Source organism: Canis lupus, chromosome X, assembly GCF_011100685.1.
Source record: "Canis lupus familiaris isolate Mischka breed German Shepherd chromosome X, alternate assembly UU_Cfam_GSD_1.0, whole genome shotgun sequence".
In the NCBI taxonomy this organism is placed as follows: Eukaryota; Metazoa; Chordata; class Mammalia; order Carnivora; family Canidae; genus Canis; species Canis lupus.
Genome location: NC_049260.1, coordinates 48,420,151 through 48,426,313, shown reverse-complemented (window position 1 = coordinate 48,426,313; position 6,163 = coordinate 48,420,151). Strand labels below are relative to the sequence as shown.

At 41.1% G+C, this 6,163-nt stretch overlaps 1 long non-coding RNA gene across 1 annotated transcript; it reads right to left on the bottom strand.

The window, feature by feature from the left end:
* Nucleotides 1–2,092: 2,092 nt before the first annotated feature.
* LOC119878026 lies at nucleotides 2,093–5,943 on the bottom strand. The gene is made up of 3 exons (XR_005385961.1): nucleotides 5,890–5,943; nucleotides 3,617–3,777; nucleotides 2,093–3,218 (listed from the first exon to the last, which is right to left on the bottom strand). It is a non-coding gene; the product is annotated as an uncharacterized LOC119878026 (long non-coding RNA).
* Nucleotides 5,944–6,163: the final 220 nt, after the last annotated feature.

Here is a 6,163-nt window from a genome sequence, read left to right as displayed (position 1 = left end):
AGAAACAGACACATAGATCAATGGAACAGAATAGAGAATCCAGAAGTGGACCCTCAACTTTATGGTGAACTAATATTCGACAAAGGAGGAAACACTATCCACTGGAAGAAAGACAGTCTCTTCAATAAGTGGTGCTGGGAAAATTGGACATCCACATGCAGAAGAAGGAAACTAGACCACTCTCTTGCACCATACACAAAGATAAACTCAAAATGGATGAAAAATCTAAATGTGAGAAAGATTCCATCAAAATCCTAGAGGAGAACACAGGCAACACCCTTTTTGAACTTGGCCACAGTAACTTCTTGCAAGATACATCCACAAAGGCAAAAGAAACAAAAGCAAAAATGAACTATTGGGACTTCATCAAGATAAGAAGCTTTTGCACAGCAAAGGATACAGTCAACAAAACTGCAAGACAACCTACAGAATGGGAGAAGATATTTGCAAATGACGTATCAGATAAAGGGCTAGTTTCCAAGATCTATAAAGAACTTCTTAAACTCAACAGCAAAGAAACAAACAATCCAATCATGAAATGGGCAAAAGACATGAACAGAAATCTCACAGAGGAAGACATAGACGTGGCCAACACGCACATGAGAAAATGCTCTGCATCACTTGCCATCAGGGAATACAAATCAAAACCACAATGAGATGCCACCTCACACCAGTGAGAATGGGGAAAATTAACAAGGCAGGAAACCACAAATGTTGGAGAGGATGCGGAGGAAAGGGAACCCTCTTGCACTGTTGCTGGGAATGTGAACTGGTGCAGCCACTCTGGAAAACTGTGTGGAGGTTCCTCAAAGAGTTAAAAATAGACCTGCCCTACAACCCAGCTATTGCACTGCTGGGGATTTACCCCAAAGATACAGATGCAATGAAACGCCGGGACAGTGTACCCCGATGTTTATAGCAGCAATGTCCACAATAGCCAAACTGTGGACAAATACCCACCATTTGCTTCTACATGGTTGGAACTGGAGGGTATTATGCCGAGTGAAATAAGTCAATTGGAGAAGGACGAACATTATATGGTCTCATTCATTTGGAGAATATAAATAATAATGAAAGGGAATAAAGGGGAAAGGAGAAAAAATAAGTGGGAAATATCAGAAAGGGAGATAGAACATGGCAGACTCCTAACTCTGGGAGACGAACTAGGGGTGGTGGAAGGGGGAGGAGGGCGGGGAACGGGGGTGACTGGGTGTCGGGCACTGAGGGGGGCACTTGATGGGATGAGCACTGGGTGTTGTTCTGTATGTTGACAAATTGAACACCAATAAAAAATAAATTTATTATTAAAAAAAAATAACATTGACCAGGGCAGCCGCGGTGGCTCAGTGGTTTAGCTCCGCCTTCAGCCAGGGGCGTGTCCTGGAGTCTGAGGATCGAGTCCCGCATCTGGCTCCCTACATGGAGCCTTCTTCTCCCTCTGCCTGTGTCTCTGCCTCTTTCTCTCTCTCTGTGTCTCTCAGTGAATTAAATCTTAAAAAAAAAATTGGACCGGGGATCCCTGGATGGCTCACTGGTTTAGTGCCTGCCTCTTCCCAGTGCGTGGTCCTGGAGTCCTGGGATCGAGTCCGACGTCAGTCTCCCTGCATGGGAGCCCGCTTATCTCTCTGCCTGTGTCTCTGCCCGCCCCCCCTGCTCTGTGTCTCTCATGAACAAATAAATAAAATCTTAAAAAAAAAAAAAAAACATTGACCTTGGGGCACCTGGGTAGCTCAGTGGTTGAGTGTCTGCCTTTGGCTCCAGTCAGGTCGTTATCCTGGGGTCCTGGGATTGAGTCCCATATCAGGCTCCCCCACGGGGAGCCTGCTTCTCCTTCTGCCTATGTCTCTGCCTTCCTCTGTGTGTCTCTCATGAATAAGTAAAATCTAAAAAATAAAAATAAATAAATAAAACCCATTGACCGGAATTTATTCTCATGGCCACAGATGACAAGAAAGGCTGGGAAATACAATCTTTAATCTAGAAAATCATGCATTCATTTGAAGTCTATTCTTGAGAAATGACAGTACACGATTACCAACCTTTGCTCTATTTATTTGTAGGGTTATAGTAATCACTAAGTGTATGTCAGCTTTTTCTCCTCCATTAAATTTTTTAATTACAAAGATAATATTTACAGTTCAAGCTCATTATAAGAATCCAAATAATACACGAGTATATACAGTCAAGAATCTCCTCCCTTTCTCTGAGGAGTTTAGCATGTATTCTTTACACCTATTGTTATGGTCGATGGTCTGCACATGTATACATGTATCCATCCATTCATCCAGACATACATACCTACATATGTATATAACTTTTTGTTTCTGTGTTGTCCCCTTAAGCAAGAACAAGCTTGTGTAATAACATCTTACTCTGTGACAGACAATATATCATGTAGCCATTCCTGTGTCATGATTGCAATTGTTCATGTTTCATATCACTTAATGATATGTGCCTGCTCATATAGACAGCTTGTCCAGAAATGTCTTAATGAAACTAATTTCTTTTTGCAATAACATGTTTTAGTTCTTTTCTTACGTATAAAAGTAATATCTCATCGTTATAGGAAATTTGAGTAAGTATACATGTGATTGCATAATAAAGCAAGAGCAAAATAAACTAGAATAGACTGCAGTTGCTTTGCTTTCCAGAGTAAATGGCATAATTCATAGCAGTGTGGAAATAAATATCTTTATTGCTCTCTTCTCTCCAGAGTAGTAGGAACAGGAAGAAAGAAGTGTGACATTAAAATGTCAAGGCCTGTGCTGATTTTTGTGTGTGTGCTTCTGTAGTGTGGGACTGAAACAGATGGTCTGCCTTTTAGCTGTTTATCGGAGCCCATTAGTCAGTCTTTGGATAGGTAGAAGAAGATGCACAGTATAACTTAATATTTATAAGGAGTGGTGGTGAGTGTTATGTGTGTGGCGGATGAGGCCTGAGGGAAAGGTCCTTAGAAAGAGGGGAAGCAAAGCATCTAGAAGTGATAAATGGGGCCAAGAAAGAAGGTGCAAGATTGGAGCCCACAAAAGCAGTGAACAAGTGAAAAATTACACCTTACAATGTCTCCTTTTAGGTTGTAAATGTTCAGTGTTGATTATTTCCCATGTCTTCTTGTAATCTCCCCCTCTGCTTCTCAGACCATCGGTAATGTGTAAACTCACACAAATATCTTGGTTAAGTGATTCTGAAGTGTGACTATCATGGAAACAGCTGTTTATCTGCAAGTAAATTAAAACAATGATGAGTTGGCATTTTATTTTTTCATATTGCCATGGAATAAAAAGAATGACAGGTGAGTGATCATCATGCATTAGTTTCCAGTCCATTTAATCGGTCTGACAAAGCAGTAGAGACCATTCCTGGGTTCTTGACTCATTACACTGTGATCCCAGTACACAGGATGTATTTTTGTGTCCAGTCAATATTTCTACTTTCATTTTAAAATTGTGGTCTTTTGGGGAGAATGTAGGCTAGGGAAATGGGAAGTGAGAGGAGGTAAGCCCTGACTAGAGTGCTAGAATATGTGATCTTGGTAAGGTTTATTGCCCAACTGTTAATGAAGGAGAGAAAAGGAGAGATCAGAAGTGGGAATAGGAGAAAGGAATTAAACTTAGACCTTTTATTTCTCAACGAAATGTCTTCCTACAGATGAAGAGTATCCAATGGCTGGAATTATGCAGTATTGTAACATCTAAAAATATTGATGACTTCTACTCCAATTAGGAAGGCAGTTTTGGGGCAGACCGTGACCCCAGGCTTCCTTGATGAGATCACCACCTAGATATTCAGGAGAATAATCATAGATTAGTCAACTCTCCAATTATGGCAGTATATTTGGAAGTATAGAATAACTTTTTAAAAAATATTTTATTTATTTATTCATGAGAGACACATAGAGGCAGAGACACAGGCAGGGGAGAAGCAGGCTCCCTACGGGGAGCCTGATGTGGGGCTCAATCCCAGGACCCCGGGATCACACTCTGAGCCAAAGGCATACGCTCAATCACTGAGCTACCCAGGTGCGTCTAGGATATCTTTTTTAAAAAGAGTTTTTTTACTATTTATTCATGAGAGAGAGAGAGAGAGAGAGAGAGATAATGAGAGCATGAGCAGGGGGAGGGTCAGAAGAAGATGAGAAGCAGACTCCCTGCTGAGCAGGGAGCCCCACACTGGGTTTGATCCCAGAAATCCAGGATCTTGACCTGAGCTGAAGACGGATGCTTAACAGACTGTGCCACCAAGGCACTATAGAATATCATTTGTGACATTTGTGAAAGGTCCAGAAAATATAAGATAAATATTACCTTAGCATCCTCTCTTTCCCTGATGGGGTGACCGAAGCCTCCCCAGTTTGCCCAGGTTTTCCTGGTTTTAGCACTGAAAGATGTGCATTCTTGGAATTCCCTCAGGCCTGGGCAAACTGGGGTTGGTCACTGTACTCCAAGCCTTCCTCTCTTGCCCCCCCCCCACCCCCATCATCCACCTCTTCCACTGACCTAGTTTTTGGAGCCTTAGCGCGGTCTTTTCCTTCTTCAGGAAACCTATCATCCAGGATGCCTGGGTGGTTCAGTGGCTGGGTGTCTGCCTTCGGCTCAGGGCGTGATCCCGGAGTCCCGGGGTGGAGTCCCACATTGGGCTCCGTGTATGGAGCCTGCTTCTCCCTCCGCCTATGTCTCTGCCTCTCTCTCTGTGTCTCTCACGAATAAATAAATAAAATCTTAAAAAAAAGGAAACCTATCATCCAAACAACATGAGGAAAATGAAGGTGCTCCAATGACATTACGAATAAGGAAAACCTAAGATTGTTTTCTATCCTTAACAGCAACAAGAAAAATTAAGTAGTCATGCCCAGCATGGAGCCCAACATGGGGCTCGAACTCACAACTGTGAGATCAAGACCTCAGCTGAGATCAAGAGTCAGATGCTCAACCAACTGAACCACCTGGGTGCCCTAACAAAAACATTTTTTAGTATTCCCTCATTTAAATTTCAATCATATTAAACTTTAAGGTTTTTCCTGAGCTGTTACCCAACTATTAGAGTTGTCTATAGTTTTACATTCCTTTTGTATATATAAAACAATGTTTTTTTTTTGTATTCTTTACTGGAGTGTAATTGACACACGATGTTACATTAGTTTCCAGTGTACAGCATAGTGATTCAACAACAACTGTGTGCTTTATGCTATATTCACCACAACTGTAGCTATCATCTGTCACCATGCAACACTGTTATAATACTACTGACTGTATTCCCTATGCTGTACTCTTTTTTCTGATTTATTCCTTCCATAACTGGAAGCCTGCCTCTTCCATTCACCTTCAACCATTTTGCACCCACCATTGGAGCACCTAAATACATAAAACAAATGTTTTTTTCTCAGTTAGCTATAATCTTTTTTTAAAAAAGATTTTATTTATTTATTCATGAGAGACACACAGAGAGAGAGAGAGAGAGAGAGAGGCAGAAACACAGGAAGAGGGAGAAGGAGGCTCCATGCAGGGAGCCCGACGTGGGACATGATCCCGGGTCTCCAGGATCAGGCCCTGGGTAAAGGCGGCGCAAAACCCCTGAGCTACCTGGGCTGCCCACATAAAGCAAATCTTAAGGGACATAAAGAGAGAAACTGATGGTAATACAATAATAATAGGGGACTTTAACACCTCATATCAATGGATAGATCATCCAGGCAGAAAATCAATATGGAAGCTGTCTTTGAATGTCACATTAGACCAGTTGGACATAGCAGATACATACAAAATATTCCATCCCAAAAGAACAGGATACACATTATTTTTCAGGTGCACATGGAAAATTCTCCAGAATAGATCACATGTTAGGCAAAAAAACAAGTCTCAGTAAATTTAAGAAGATTGAAATCATACTTACATATGTTTTCTGACCACAACAGTATGAAACGTGTAATCAGTTGCAAGAAGAAAACTGGAAAAACCAAAAATATGTGGAGGCTGAACATGCTACCAAACGGCAAATGGGTTGATGGAGAAGAAATCAAAGACAATTTAAAAAATACGTGCTTTAATTCTTCTTTAAATATTTGATAGAATTGTCCAGTGAAACTATCAAGGCCAGGAAATTTCTTTTTGACAGTTTTTAAAATATAAATATGGAAACTATTTCCATCACAATTAAAGGAATATTA